General features: G+C 34.0%; 1 pseudogene; it reads right to left on the reverse strand.

Annotated features, from left to right (window-relative positions):
- Positions 1-10,177: 10,177 nt before the first annotated feature.
- LOC118678077 lies at positions 10,178-10,293 on the reverse strand (annotated as a pseudogene).
- Between the last annotated feature and the right edge of the window lie 6,912 nt (positions 10,294-17,205).

The raw sequence follows: 17,205 nt of genomic DNA on the forward strand, positions 1-17,205 counted from the left end.
ATTGAAATTTGATTTCTCTAGTAATTTCAACTATTCTAATTCATTACCATGCTTTTACTTTAAATTCAATTTTCTTCCTGTTCTTAAAGTCACATTCAATTAAAAGTTACCATTAATTTATTGTCTAATTCTTATAAGTAATAGTGTCATCAAAATTTAATTAAGTGGCAATTTTATCTATCAAACAATGATTGTAGTAATTTTTACTTTAACTTTTATTATCCACTTTAATTAATCAGATTGCATATATATATCAAAGTTCCTCCAATACTGTGCTTTGTTCCTTTCGATTAATAATTTATTTCAGATTAGTGTGTCTGTCACTTTTACATCAAATTAGCTTGCCAATGTCTCCCACATAATATATTTAACTGAATAAATACCATTTTTGATAGACTGTAGTTTTTTTTTTTTCATCCACTGAAGTCAAAGTATATTATGACATAGCATAAGAGTAATCAAAGATTGTTTCAATAACTGAACTCCTCCCAAGTCCATAATGGACTAAACACACACACAAACTAGTACACATTAAAAACAGAAAAGTTAAATCTTTTACTTACTAGACAGAAATTGATTAAACTTTGCCATGGTGAATTCTAGTCAGCATTTTAATGTTTCATTATTTGCTTCCCTTGTTTCTTTAGACTAGTAATTTTCAAATATTTTCTGCAACCAGTACATATTTGTGTATTGGTGTGATTTTAAAAAGAGGAAATGCAAAGAAACAAATGATATGAGTCTATAGTTTTATTGGTGTAAAGTATTTCACTAAAACAGTACAAAAATATAAAAGCCTTTCTATAACCAAGATACCAAAATTAAGTAAATAAATAAATAAATGTTAACTGTGGGTATCCTTCAGTTTGCTTCATGGCATGCTTTCAAAAATTAGAATTTTTAGTGACATAATTGAGGGCTTTATAATACTCATCATGCCACACAACCCAGTAATAATTATAACAAAATCACCATTGTAGTCTAAGCATATGTCACAGTGTCTATTAAAAACATTCAAAATTATCACATTGATCCATTGTTTGCCCTGAAGTATTATGTCACTGTTTGAATAGAACTAACTATTGTGACTCACATTTTATATATTTACATAGCAAATTCTTAGACACTCTGTTGAATTTGAATTCCTTTTTGGTTTAGGTTGTATAGATGTTGTGTCACATCTGTTGTCATAGCAAATTATAATGTCTCTAGACTGATTCATTTTTTCTTCTCAAAGAATAGTGTATCTATATCACACATTGAATAGTCTGTTGGGACATCAGAGATGGGTTCAAAACACTGTGCAAAAATCACTGTTCTGAAAAAGTAAGTAATTATTCTCACATCCATTATCCACATTGAAATCTACTTTTTAATGCCATTGTGTTTTATCTTCTAACTACTCCATGAATCTGAAGCAACTCTCCTTTCGAAACATTTGTGGTTTCAGTATGGACAACATCATCTAGCATAAAACTACCTGATAACCTTTCACTCACCTACATATTTCCTGTCCCCTTCATATTTAAAAAACTCACCAGCAATACATACCTTTCAAATAATAGTGGCTACTCTTTATTGAGTGCCTCCTACAGGTGAGGTAATTATATTAGACTAGAGGCCTGGTGCACAGGATTCGTGCACTAATGGGGTGTGTGGCCTGCGTGGATCAGCCTGCTGTGGGAGCGCTGCTCATCCCAGTCAGCTGTGAGGCTGTGGACTTGCCCTCTGAGCAGCTGCTCCCTGATCCAGGATCTTTCATGGAGTGGAGCACTCCCCTCTCCAGGGGACACAGTCAGGGACAGGCCCAGGGACAATAGCACTGAGAGGCGGCGGAGTAGGCCTCAGTCCCACAGCGACCACGAATCTGCCTCCCAGCTCCTGGGATCAGCTCTGTGAGCCCAGCGGTGACACTGTGCAGCCTGTGGGTGTCTAGAGGACATGGCAGGGAACGAGGAGGAGGAGCCTGAGATGAGGAAGTGATGATTGCAACCTGGCTTCCTACTCATCCGCCCGGGGTTTGCTGCGGGAACAGCCTCTCATCCCGGTCAGCTGAGCAGCACTCCCACTGTGGTAGCACATTGACCACCAGGGGGCAGCTCCTGTGTTGAGCATCTTCCCCCTGGTGGTCAGTGCATGTCAAAGCGAAGGGTCAACTGGTTGTTCTGGTTGTTCTGCCATTCGGTTGCTGGGCTTTTATTATATAGGATACTTGACAGTTTTTATGTAATTATCACGAACACACCACAAGCTAAATATTGTTGCCTTTAAAAAAATTCCAAACCAAACCAAGCAAACAAATTAAAAACAACAACCATGTGTGAGCTTCCCAAGTTCTCACATCTCAAAAATAATCCAAGTAAGTTTAACATTAAAGCCAATGCATTTACTTAATATTGTCCAACTTACTTGCAATAATTAAATCTATTAAAATGGCTGATTCCTATTGCACTTGAGAAAAGCTTACTAAAATAAAATAGAAAAAAAATACGACTCATTTTTAAAGAGGCACATGATAGAAATAGTAAGAAAGTGAAATGACAGACTAATTTTAAAGCTTATCCTTAAAACTTAAATAAACCCTTTACTGTGCAAATAGTAAAAATCAACTTAAAGACCTCCCCAGAGTATGAGGAGCTGCTGTGTCCTACCAGAGCACATCAGACAATTGACCCACAAGAATTAGCTGCACCAAAATAACACTTATGAATTGGTCCTCGGATCCCCAGTAAACTGCTTTAAACAACTATTTTTCCTTTCAATATGAATTATCTCTGGTCGGCTTTTTCAATTTTGATTTTATTTATCCTGTGTTCAGCTGCATTTAATATTTTAAGATGCCAAAAATTCATTTTGTGTTTAGAAAATCATTTCAAATTATTATGAAAAGTAAATATTAATCTAAATAAGATTAACAAAAATAATTTAATATTATCATTTCACAGTTTTTTCTGATTGCATGGATGAGTGCTACAGAAGATATTCTTTCCAATATTATTTCTTGAAACTTAAGACATTTTAAGGGAACTATTATTCGAAATATTTAAAGTTTCTTATGTAATGAGGATGATGTCACAGATTTGAAACTTCTTAGTAGAAAATCTAGGTGACCTTACAACATAAAACTTATGTTCCATAAAAGAAAAACATTTCATAAGCCACACTTCATTAAAATTAAAAAAAGTCTGCTTTGCCAAAGACACTATAAGGAGAATGAATACATATGACAAACTAAAAGTAAATATTTGAAAAATATGTATATGATAAAGGATTCAAATCCAAATATATATAAAGCAGTCTTAAAATACAATCCAAAACAAACAGCCAGTCCAATTAAAATCTGGGTAAAAGATCTGAATGTATACCTCACTAACAAAGAAATGTAAATGGAAAATAAGCATACAAAAAGATGCTCAATATTTTTCTAGGAAATTTGACAGTAAAATAACATTTAGATATCATTGCATTACTATTGCAATGGCTAAAATGCAAAGAATAACAGCACCAAATGCACACAAAAATATAAAGCTATAGGAACCTTCATTCATTGCTGGTAGGAAAGAAAAATGGTGCATAAAAAGTTTGGCCATGACTCTGGAGAAGATGGCGGCCGCCAAGACAATGGGGAGGGAAAGAGTGTGAGGGAGGAAGGGAGCGAAAGGGAAATGTATGGACGTGTGTGGTGTGTGTGTGTGTGTGTGTGTGTGTGTGTGTGTGTGTGTGTTAGTGAGGGACAGTTAGATCCTGCAGGACTTTTGGAGGCTGGTGGACTGGGTTCTCTTAAGCGGGGAGCCCCTGCTAACACTGAAAGCACTCCCAGGTGGCTGGTGCTGGCACAGAAACCATGCCATATTGAAGGGAAGAGTTGCTGTGACTAGGAGCCCAGCCTCACCACCACCCATACTGGCCTCAGATACCACCCAGGACCCTACATTCACTCTGGCCAAAGACCTGTTACTGCAGCTACAGAACCTTGGACACCAAGACTCCAGCCACAGGCTACTGTAAGTCCCGGAGTGCATGACCCTCCCCACAACTTGCTGCCGTAGCACAAGCCCTGTTCGTCCTGGCACCTGTGCTCTCTGGTGACTCTTGGAGCATGCAAACCTCCTGCCAATGTCCCCCTTCCTCCACAGCAGCCACAGGAATCATGCATCCTGGTACCTGGGCACTTTGATGACTCTTGGGGTGCCTGACCCTCCCTCAAAGACCCCTGCTTCAGCTACAGACTCCGTGTGACTCAGGGCATGGACCCTCCCATGATGGCAAAAATGGGGATACAAAGAAAAACCCCCAAAAGAAAGAAAATAATTCACCATAAAAGGAACTTAATGAAATGGAGTAATGCAATATGTCAGAAAAAGAATTCAGAGTAAGGGTCAGACAGTTCACAAACTGGATGGATGAGAAAATCAACAACTTATGTAAGAATCAAGAGGAAATAAAAAAAATGATATAGATACAATAAAAAACATAATGAAGGTTTCAACAATAGACAAGAAGAAGTGGAGGACCTAATTAGTGAGTTAGAAGATAGGGCAGAAAAACACACACAATCTGAAAAACAATTGGAGGAAAAAATTACAAAGCAGAAGAACCTATGGAAACTTTGGGACAACATGAAAAGAAGTAATGTACGCATAAGAGGGGTTCAAGAAGGACAAGAAGAGCAGCAAAGATTAGAGAACCTATTTGAAGAAATAATGACAGAAAACTTCCCTGATATGAGGAAAGAAAAAGGCACACAAGCACAGAGAGTCCCAAACAAGATGAACCCAAAAAGACCCACACCAAGACACGTCATAATTACAATGGCAAATATTAATAACAAAGAGAGAATCTTAAGGGCTGCAAGAGAGAGATAGTTACCTACAAAGGATCTGCCATTAGATTATCAAATTGTTTCTCAACAGAAACACATCAGGCCAGAAGGGAATGAAATGAAGTACACAAAATTATGCAAAGCAAGGGATTGAATTCAAGAATACTCTATCCAACAAGGCTATCATTCAAAATTGAAGGGGAAATCAGGAGCTTCACAGGCCAAAAAGGGGCTAAGAGAGCTTATCAATACCAAGCCAGCAATGCAAGAAATGCTAGAAGGACTGTTGTAAAAAGAAGAAAAAGAAAGGGAAGATGGAAAATAGGCATAAAGGATAAAAATGGCTATAAACAAATACCTAGTAATAATAACCTTAAATGGAAATGGAATACTAGTAAATGCTCCAATCAAAATACATGGAGTGGATTTATGGATAAGAAAACATGACTGATATATATGCTGTCTACAAGAGACCCACCTCAGAACCAAAGACTCACAAAGACTGAAAATGAAAGGATGGAAAAAGATTTTTCAGGCAATTGGAAATGAATAAAAAGCTGGGGTAGCAATATTTATATCTGACAAAATAGACCTCAAAGTGCAGACCATAACAAGAGGTAATGAATGCCACTTCATAATACTAAAGGGATTCATACAAATAAAGGATATAACCCTGGCAAACATATATGCACCCAATGCAGGAACACACAAATACATTAAAAAAAAAACTTCTGGAAGATATCATGGGAGAGATTAACAGCAATACAATCATAGTAGGGGGTCATTAATGCCCTGTTGACATCACCGGATTAATTCTCTGAACAGAAAATCAGCAAAGAATCAGCAATCCTAAATGACTCACTAGATCCCATGGACTTAATCGACATCTTTAGAATATCTTACCCAAAAGGTACAGAATTATACATTCTCAAGTGCACATGGAACATTTTCAAAGATAGACCACATATTGGGACACAAGCAAAGTCCCTTTAAATTCAAGAAGATTAAAAGCATATCAATCGTCTTCTCAGAACACAACCACATATTATAAATCAACTAAAATAAAAACAACCACAAAAATTCAAACACTTGGAGACTAAATAACATGTTATTAAACAATGATTGGTTTACCAAAGAGATCAAAGAAGAAATACAAAACGTCTTGGAAACAAATGACAATAAAAACACAATCCAAAATCTATGGGGCACAGTAAAAGCAGTTCTGAGAGGGAAGTTCATAGCTCTACAGGCCTACCTCAAAAAAAAAAAGAAAAAATGGTAATAAATTATCTAACTCTTGAACTTAAAGAATTACACAGAAAGCATCAAGAAAGTCCCAAAGTGAGCAGAAGAAAAGAAATAATAAAGATCAGAGCGGAAATAAATGACATAGAGACAAAAAAAATACAAAATATCAATAAAACCAAGAGCTGGTTCTTTGAAAAGATAAACAAGATTGATGAACCTCTAGCCAGGCTCAACAAGAAGCAAAGAGAGAAGACACAAATAAACAAAATTAGACATGAAAAAAGTGAAATACCAACAGACCCCAGAGAAATACAAAGTATTAAAAAAAAAATATTATGAACCCCTCTATTCCAACAAACTGGTCAATCTAGAAGAAATGAATATATTCCTAGAAAAATACGACCTTCCAAAACTCAATCAGGAAGAGTAAAACAAATCTGAATAGGCTGATAACTATTGAGGAAATTGAAGGAGTCAAAAAAACACCTATCAAACAAAAGCCCTGGGCCAGAGATCTTAAAAGGGGAGTTTTGCCAAACATTCAAAGAAGCACTAAAACCTATTCTCCTCAGACTATTTTTAAAAATTCAAGAGGAAGGCACACTTCAAGTTCTTTCTATGAAGCCAGCATTACCCTAATCCCAAAACCACATAAAGACACTACAAAGAAAGAGAATTACAGGCCAAAATCCCTGATGAAAATAGACGCTAAAATCTTCAACAAAATTCTAGCTAATCAGATCCAGCATTACATTAGAAAGATCAAAAACTATGACCTAGTGAGATTTACATGACAAACCTACAGCCAACATCATACTCAATGGGTAAAAATTAAAACCATTTCCCCTAAGAACAGGAACAAGATAGGGATGCCCACTCTCACCACTCCTGTTCGACATAGTACTGGAAATGCTAGCCATAGTGATCAGACAAGAAGAAGAAATAAAAAGCATCCAAATTGGAAAAGAAGAGGTAAAATTGTCATTATTTGCAGATGACATGATATTGTTCAAAAAAAACCCTAAAGACTCCATCAAAAAATTACTAGGTTTAATAAATGAACGTGGCAATGTAGCAGGATACAAAATTAACACCCAAAAAGTCATGGCATTTTTATACAGCAATAATAAACTCACAGAAACAGACCAATCAAAAAGAACAGAGAATCCAGAAATCGACCCAAGCCATTATGCTCAATTAATATTTGACAAAGCAGGCAAGAACATACAATGGAGTCAATACAGTCTCTTCAATAAATGGTGTTGGGAAAATTAGACAGATACATGTCAAAAAAAAAAAAAAGAAAGAAAGAAAAGAAACTAGACCACCAACTTATACTATGCACAAAATAAAATCAAAATGGATAAAGGATTTAAACATACGACAGGAAACCATAAAAATTTTAGAAGAATCCATAGGCAGCAAAATATCAGACATATGCCCTAGCAGTCTCTTTACTGATACAGCTCCTAGGGCAATGGAGACTAAGGAGAAAATAAACAAATGGGACTACATCAAAATAAAAAGGTTCTTCACAGCAAAAGAAACCATCAACAAAACAACAAGAAAGCCCACTGCATGGGAGAACATATTTGCCAATGTTATATCTGATAAGGGCCTAATCTCCAAAATTTATAGGGGACTCATACATCTTAAAAAAGGATAAACAATTCAATAAAAAATGGGCAGAGGACTTAAATAGACACTTTTTGAAAGTGGACATACAGAAGGCATATGAAAACATGCTCAAAGTCACTAATAATCCGACAGATGCAAATCAATACAACAACGATATATCATCCCACACCTATCAGTATGGGTATCATCAATGAATCGACAAATGACAACAGCTGGCAAGGATGTGGAGAAAAAGTAATCCTTGTGCATTGCTGGTGGGAATGCAGACTGGTATAGCCACTGTGAAAAACAGTATTGAATTTCCTCAAAAAATTATAAATGGAACTGCCATTTGACCCAGTAATCCCACTTCTAGGAATATATCCCAAGAAATCAGAAACACCAATCAGAAAGAACATATGCACCCCTATGTTCATAGCAGCACAATTTACAATAGCTAAGATTTGGAAACATCCTAAGTGCCCATCAGCAGATGAGTGGATTAAAACGGTTTGGTACATCTGCACAATGGAATACTTTGCTGCTGTAAAAAAGAAAGAACTCTTACCATTTGCAACAGCATGGATGGAACTGGAGAGAATTAGGCTAAGCAAAGTAATCCAGTTGGAGAAAGATAAATATCACATGATCTCACTCATTTGTGGAATATACTGAACAACCTAAACTAATGAACAAAAGATAGATACAGAGACAGGGTAGCATCAAACAGACTGTCAAACTTCAGAGGGAAGGCAAGGGAGGGAGAGAGGGGGTAAGAGATTGACCAAAGGACTTGTATGCATGCATATAAGCATAACCAATAGACACAGGCATTAGGGGGTGAGGGCATGTACTGGGGGATGGGGGTTGCTGGGAGAGCTCAATGGGTGGGAAAGGCAGCATATGTAATACTATATGTAATACTTTAAACCATAAAGAATTTAAAAATTAAGAAAAAAAAATGGCAATTTCTTACAAAGTGAATCTTAGTATTACCATAAAAGTTCTTTGGTGGAAAATTACAATAAATTTATAGTTCTGAGAGAACTATGCCAAAATTGGATTCAATTATTTGTTTCACTTCATTGGAGAATTCATTCAGTGAATAAATCAATATATTAGTTACAGGTTGATTAAAGAGTAAAATTTGCTTCTAATCAATATAGCCAATTTTATTACTTCCATAATTTAATTAGTAAATACCTAGCAACTACTACTCTCAACCGCTTACATGATTAAGTTTTAGTATACTTTTGAAAGTATTTAGAATCTAGGAAACACTTGTGGAAAGAGCATACTATCTACTGAAACTTTTTTTTTCTACCTACGAACTTCTGTGTGGAAAAAATATAGCTACATAATATAAAATACAGATTAATTTCAGCACTGTGCATGTTGCTTAGGAATTTCTACTACCTTGATGGTGAGAGATCCCAAGTAAATATGCTTAGTTTTCTGATGAACAGATTTCTAAACCCGAGATAGACTCTCCCATTTAGAAGGGGAAAAAAAAAAAAGAGAGCCTTTAAATGTATAAACTGTAATTATATTTGCCTTCACATTATTGTATATTTTTCTTTACATGAACAATGTATTACATTATACTTGTGCTCTATTAAGGAGAATTGGTGGCCAGTGGATAGGTGTGCCTTTACATAAAATAGTTATGAAGAACCTAAGATATCTGTCGGGCTCGATTTCCTTCCATATATCACATTTCATTGATTCAGACTGATTTGTCCCCATATTCTGACTCTGTGTTCTTACATTAATGGAGTCTCACAATCGCTATGAGGCAGACAGCAGTTTTGATGTAATTGTCATTGACTGTGATCTGATTACTTGGTCATAACTGTTCATATTGTTGTAATTTCAGTTGAATTATGTGCATTATGGGGACACACATGTGGAGTTAATTGTCATTTAAAATGTCTTCCATGAGTCTACTATGATTCCATTGTCAAGTTGTTATTATTATTTGAATTTTAGAAACATAATTTCAGGCATAGATTTGACATTATTGAAGGAAATATTTATTGTTGAAAGAATGGCTACATTTATATAGTATACATATGTGTATATATATATATATACTATATATACATATGTATATATATGTATATATATAATATATATATATATATTATATATATATATTATATATATACATATGTATATATATGGAGCAAAAATTAAAGTACTCAAAAAGACACACTTAGGTAGAAGAAGATGCTTACTTCTTGATAAATTTCAAAATTATTGTTTGTTACCCACAAAACTAGATTCAAGAGAAAGTGTCTACTTCGTATAAAGGAATAAAAAATTTTTTAAAGCATTAAAAAGTTAGTCTGATTAGTCCATCACACAGAACAAAACTTAAATAATTGTTTATGTCTTAATTGATAGTTATAATTTTTCTTAGCCCTACATAGTAATGCATCTTACTGCAATCATTGTCACCTTATATTTTGTGAAATTCAGTCTATTTAAAGAAAATGAAATTAGCTATAAATTGCTAAAGAGAAGAAAAACTCCCATTCTACCATTATTTAAACTGATAAGAACAAATACTACACTTGATCTTAGCCAAAAGGCCGAGAAGCGATCTACCATTATTTAAAAATCACAATTTTGTGATCATATTAGAAAATAAATATAAAATAAATATAAAAATATGTGCAATTTAAGAGATAAGAAGTTATTGGAGTCATGAAGTTATCAGGAAGTTCTATGACCTATTGAGTAATGACATATCACAAACATGAAAGGCAACATAGAATGCTTATAGTAATAGTTATGATGTCTTTATGATTTTAATTGAATTCCCTGTCAAGCTATGAATCTATGCATTAAAATAAAGGTGAAAGACCATTTAGATAGAAAACTAAGAAACTATATTACATATTTCTACAGAATTATGTTCATAAATAAAAAATTCAGTAAACTGTGTTGATACATCATCCTAGAACCCTGGTAATTTAGAGAATGACTATCAACATTGATGGAAAAAATGCTATGTCATGATAAATCTTACCTTACTTTTAAGAACATAAAAAATATTGTAACCTCTATATCAGTCTATATATATTGACCAGACCTATAAGGATAATTTAAAGTAATAAACACAAATAATTTTATGCATAAATGTATACTTAAATGTATATATAAATGTATGTGTAAATATAACTATTATGTCTGCATATATGTATGTATGTATATTTGTACATTGTGACACTCCTTTTATATACATATATATATAGTCATGTATTTTAAAATGTGCACAATAGATTTTGTTATGGGTTTTTTTTTTTTTTTTTGGCTTTCAAACCCCACATGCATTGAACTTTACATGGTAAATTACTCATAAATTATTTGTATTTTTAAAGTCCAAAATACCAGTTTTTTAAATAATTATTAAATCAAAGGTGGAAATCATTTTCAAAACAATGCTCCCACAAAGACCTGGTGGAGGCACTGTATCTGTTTATACAACAAAGGACTCAGATCAGGCACATAGACAGAGGAAAGCTGTGAATAAAAAGAGAGAATAAATGAAGGCTCACTAGGAAATCTGGGGGAAAATAGTTGAATGAAGTAATGATAATTTCTCAGGCAAATAGGGAATTTTTTATGAAAGGCTTTCTTGACCCTCAGGCACAATTACAACAGCTGAACCATACAACCTCTATCAGTCATAATCTAGAATAGCACCTCTATCTATTAACAGAGCAATAGAGGAGCAAAAAAGACAGACCATTCCATATGAGGCACTCTGGTTGGTGCAATGCATTCTGATGGCTTAATTAGGTGGAAAGTGTGGCACATGGGGGTTTTCAAGCCCTTTTCATCACAAAGGCCATATCATCAAAGCAGAGGGTTCTGGGCTCTACAGCCAGATTACAAACAGGAGTTTCTTCATTGATTGTCTTGCTGCTGATTGTGTTCGTGCTTAGTTTGCTTCCATCTACTTAACAATTAGATAAACTCCTACACTAGTAGACCCAGGCTAATAAAGAGCCATGGAATAAAGAACAGCTGGCGATTTCTCCAGTTATTAAGACCTCATCTACAACTGAATGATATTCTCTGGAAATTAAGGAATGTGTATTGTCACTATAAGTGTTTGTTCTCTTTCAAGACTTGACACTTCTATCAATGGGATTTCCAACCTTTTTAACACCAACAAACATACAAATGTGTCAAAAAGTTAAACCAAGGTCACAGCACAATGGCAAGTGACATGTAATAATCCAAGAATTTTAAATATGTTTATGTCAGTAAAGGAATATGAGAGAAAAGTCTGAGAAACTCAATTACACTAAGAGAATAAATCATATATACCAGATATTTTAATAGCTATTTACTTCAGAAATTGGTTTTATTATTAATCTCATGAGTACTAACTTTAACTTGGTTAATTGTCCAGAAAAATTTGATTGGTGTTAATATCTATACAAGAAACAATAGCAAGGAATGTCTGTATATATGCATACATATAAAAATAACTCATATATGCATATACACACATATATACATATATGTGCATAATGGATACATATAAATAGTGTATTTAAATAACATTATATTTCATTTTTAAACTTTTTCCCGGCAAAAACCATAAAACAAATACTAGTTCTAAAACCAAACAGAAGTGTACTATTATGCTTATATATTTTCTACTTGATCTTTCAAAATAATTACATATTGTAAATCTTATATTAATAAGTACACATTAAATCAAATCATAATGTGGCAAGCTATGTCTGCTAGTTTTCATTAATGATGTCACCATCGGTCCATCCTTCAGCAATGAATCTTAGGATTATTCTTGAGTCTTCTCTCTCATTTTTCTCATTCCACCATTACCTAGTATTGCTGATTTTGTATATTTTCAATCCTGTTTCTACCATTTCTATTTCCCTTTCTATGATGAGGCCTCCACTATATTTTTCTGTTCCTCTCAATAGTTTATTATTCATTTATCAGTAAACATTCAGGGAATGATTTCTACATACCGCTTAATCTTTTAGATATGGATAATACTTTTGAACACCTCCATTTTTCTCTCTTCTATAATAATGATAATTTAATGCAATTAGAATATTAGATGTGTAATTGGATTTTATTATTTTTCCTCCACAGAGTGAAAAAATAAGAGCACAATACGATCTTCATTCACATTATCTCCTCCAAATTACAACACTATCATGTAATATAGTACGTGTTAAATAAATATTTGTTGAGTTAATAATTAAAAATAAAAATAACACATTTCCACTGAATTATAGTTCTAAAAAATAATTTTGTTGGATTACTCCCTGGTTTAAACCCTCCCAAGGGCTCCCTTCTGACCACAGTTTACATTTAAAGTCTCTTAGAATGGTATAAAGAGCTCCTGAAGATTTCAACTTCAAATCTGTCTCTGGACTCATCTCAAAACATCCCTTACGCACTTTTCTACCACACTAAACAAGTTGTAGTAGTCATTATTATAGTCATCAAGCTCTGTCTCTTAGTGTACGACTGATATTATCTCCCACTCACCCCTTTTTATCCAGACAGAACTCCTAAAACTAAAACTTAAAGTGCTCAGAGTAGGTGCTTAATATATGTTAACTTACTAGCACATCTTATCTTCCTGTTTACCTGTTCTGTGAAGTTTTCCTTGATCTCCTCAAGTTGTTGCTCTGGGCTCTAATACACATTTGGCAATGAGACCTACCAGCATCTATCACAGAACCTCATTCTTACTTTTATGTGCATTTTTCTCTCAATAGTACTTAGTTAGTAGCTGCCCCACTGCAAACTAGGCCAGCAACAACCATTTACAGATAATAATATTGTTATCAATGTTAATAAGAACAACTCTCATATAGAGAATCTTCTCACTGTCCCAAGTCCTTTATTTATTATTAAATGACACAAGCTAATTCTGACATTCTCTCTGAGGAAAAGAATGTCTGGCATAGGGAGAAAAGAAGTTTGAACCAAGGAAATACAAATAACACAAGCAGAGATACTGTTCAAACACCATTTGTGAACCAAAAGCCATCTTTTCTCCATTATAGCATTTTGATATTCTTGATGTTTACGGAATTGTCTTTCTTTCCTTCTTACCTCCCTTTCTCTTTCCCTCCCTCCCTTTCCTTTTCCCTTAGTTTCTTTTTTCCTTCCTTAGTGTCTGTGGGTCCTTTATCATTTTAGTTCAAATTAAATTGTGAACAGTAACATTCAGATAATATTGGTTTCTCTTTATGGTTTTCTTCTAGCTTTCGTAAGGCTTAAACAATTTGTAAGGCTTGCCCAGCAGGTGTTACTCAGTGGTTGAGCATTGACCTTTGAACCAGGAGGTCACTGTTGGATTTCTTGTGAAGGCACATGCCCTGGTTGCAGGCTCGATCCCCAGTGGGGGGCGTGTAGGAGGCAGCCAATCAATTATTCTCATCATTGATGTCTCTCTCTCTCTCTCTCCCTCTCTCTCTTTCTCTCTCTTTCTTCCTTCCCCTTTCCTCTCTGAAATCAATAAAAATATATTTAAAAATGTATAAGACTGAGTTTTTATTATACTTTATTTGTAGTAAATATTGTTTTTAGGTATCACATTTGGGTATAACTCATAAATGTATAGTTGGTCTTTTCAAGGCTCAAACAGAGCTAACTTACTACACATGGGGCACAGCCTGGGACATCAATATAGTTTGGGGACCATGAAAATATTTTAATTTGCCTTAAAATAAGTAGAAAAACTTTTAGATGCAAAGATTATATTCATGTTGATGCCAAGAGAGTTTTAAAATGAAATGTTTACTATTCTTTCATGGGGGAAAACAACAGATGAAGGCCTTACTACTTAGGGTTCCTGTAAGTCATAATGCAACCCTGATTCTTGGTCTCTTTTTCCAGAAAATTTATATAATTGACATATTACTCTAATTTGGATATAGATTCCTAGCTGCTTACTGTTTGAGTCAGCACTTTATTAGGACTTGGACAAAACTTAGGGTTAATTGTACTCATTAGGCCAACCTATGAATTATTTCAAGTCATTTTTATTTATATATGTTTTCACTAATCTATTTATTAGTTCAATAGCTTTTTGTCTTGAGCTAATACCTTTCATCATTTGTGAACAATTGTGTTTTTAAATCTATAAACATTACTATGAGGTAAAAACAATAAGAAATATAAGCAAAAAGCAAGCAAAATTACCAGTGGTTGCCTCAAATCTCCTCCCCCAAATCCTTGCAATATATAAAACAGATATCTCCAAATACTTTAATGAAATACTTTAATAAATACTTTCTCATAAAAATCTCTCCTCAGAGAATAAACATCTTGTGAGTGTATGAATTTGTTTCGTCACCTTATACTTTGTTGAGAGCAGTGGTTCTCAGATTTTCTCTGGGAGGGTGACTGGGTACCTGTAGAAGTACGGGTTCCTGGGTTTTGAAGCCAGGCTCCCTGTCTCAGGGACACTGCCAGCAGCCCTGGGAAACTTTACTTTCAACAAGCATCTAAAATGTTTCTAAAAAAAATAATCTCTGCAAAACATGCTGAGAATTCTGTCATCATATGGAATTGTCAAGTGGCGTGTAAAATCAAGTTACTTTTTTATAGTAATACCTCTACCAGTGCATAATTGGAAGAGTTAAGAAATGTTAATGTACTATTAAACCTAAATATTCTATTCTAATGTAGGAGACATAATGTTAAGTTTTCTTAATTAACTGATTAGTTTCTGAATAGTGAGAACAGATAAAAAATCAAACTGTTTATGAACAAGCAATCTCTATAGATTTAAATAATACGCAATTTCCTTATCCTTGCCCATGGCTACAGTACTAAAGAAACTAAAGAAACTAATCACAAATAGTGACAGGAACAACATTCCTGTGGTAAAAACCTTTGAAGGATGCAGACATGCAACATTATTAGTTAAATAATATATTCTAAAAGAAACACTTAAAGATTCTATTATATTTCAATTTCAGATATTTACTTTTATTTATTTTTGCATTATAACAAATATTTTTTTAAAATCTGAAATAATTTCTTAAATATACTCAAAATCTGCTGGACATGTGGAAACTAAATAAAATCACAGAAATAGAAATATATGTTGATTATAAGTATATACTTACTATTATTTTTAGAATTTAACATACAGAATCATTTCTTTAAAATTTTACATTTATTATTAGTTGATTCAAACACAGATAACACTAAACTCCTTGCAATTTCTTTCCTTTCGAAATAAGGGAAAGGTACTGAGGCAGTGGTGAACGGGTAGGTGGGGAGGGTGAGCAGCAAATCATTTCAGACAATTTCACACTCAGGGCTTGTTGACATGAGGCAGGGCAAAGGAAATAACCCTGTCAGCACCTGCATCTTTAATGAAAGACAATGCTGCTGCACATTTAGGGAACAGAGAGGAAAAAATAAATCATGTTTAACTTTAAAGTGGGTTGTCAGATTTATTCAAATAGGAATACAACCTTCTATGCTTCTTCCGCCCCATAGATTTTTATTTAAAATCTTGCAATATATACCTCAAAATCAACATTTTAACTATATATGTTCTTTAAATTTTCAATTCAATCCACTATCTGGCAAACACGTATTTTTAAAACCTATTATTTACCATTTGTCTCCCCTAGTCTTCCTGACATCTGTTGCAATCAGAGGTGGATGTTTAAAATGTAAGATTCCTTTGTAGGATAGACTGAATAAAGATGTGGCACAGCCCAGATACAGTATGCCTTGAGGCCTCAAGAGATAATCACAGTCACGTTTTAAGAGAATTTTATATGTGAATAGGGGATGAGGTAAATTGACAAGAGGGATGTCTGGCAGCGGTTTTAATAATCAGGCAGGTTTGAGCTGTCTCTGTAGGCAATGAAGGCAACAACTCAAATGGTTGGAGAGACCCAATAACTCCTAGAATCTACTTCTTATTCATTCATTTTCTCCTAAAACTGACTTACAGTTTACCAGAAGTAGTTTTTCTTGATTTAAAATGTACAAATAATTTCAAGTCACCACTCTGACACACCAACCACTTTACATACAATAAAATAGAACTTAAGCAGTTTTTAAAATTTATTATGTAAGGACACAAACTAGGATATAGAAAACATGAGCTGAATAACCCATCCATTCCAGCATTATATACAAATGATGCCATATTATTGAATTACACCAAGTACGCAATTGATAGCTTGACTGAAAATCTCTTTATTATTGTGGTAATAAAATAATGTACATTACGATGACTATTTTTATTGATCTTTATTTTATCCCCTGAGGCACTTTATTTTTTCATTTTCTGACTTTTGAAATAAATTTCTGATGAAGAACAATATTTTCTTAAGGGAAAAAGTGGAAGTAAATAAGTTGAATGAGAAATTATTTCTTTCTAACGCACTGATAATTGGGTCTTCCTGTCCTTGTTCCCTCTGAGCTCTGAACTAAACTCAATCCAGGTCCAGGAGCTCTACTGAAAATAACAAAGCTAAAAC

This window comes from Myotis myotis, unplaced genomic scaffold, assembly GCF_014108235.1.
Source record: "Myotis myotis isolate mMyoMyo1 unplaced genomic scaffold, mMyoMyo1.p scaffold_m19_p_2, whole genome shotgun sequence".
In the NCBI taxonomy this organism is placed as follows: Eukaryota; Metazoa; Chordata; class Mammalia; order Chiroptera; family Vespertilionidae; genus Myotis; species Myotis myotis.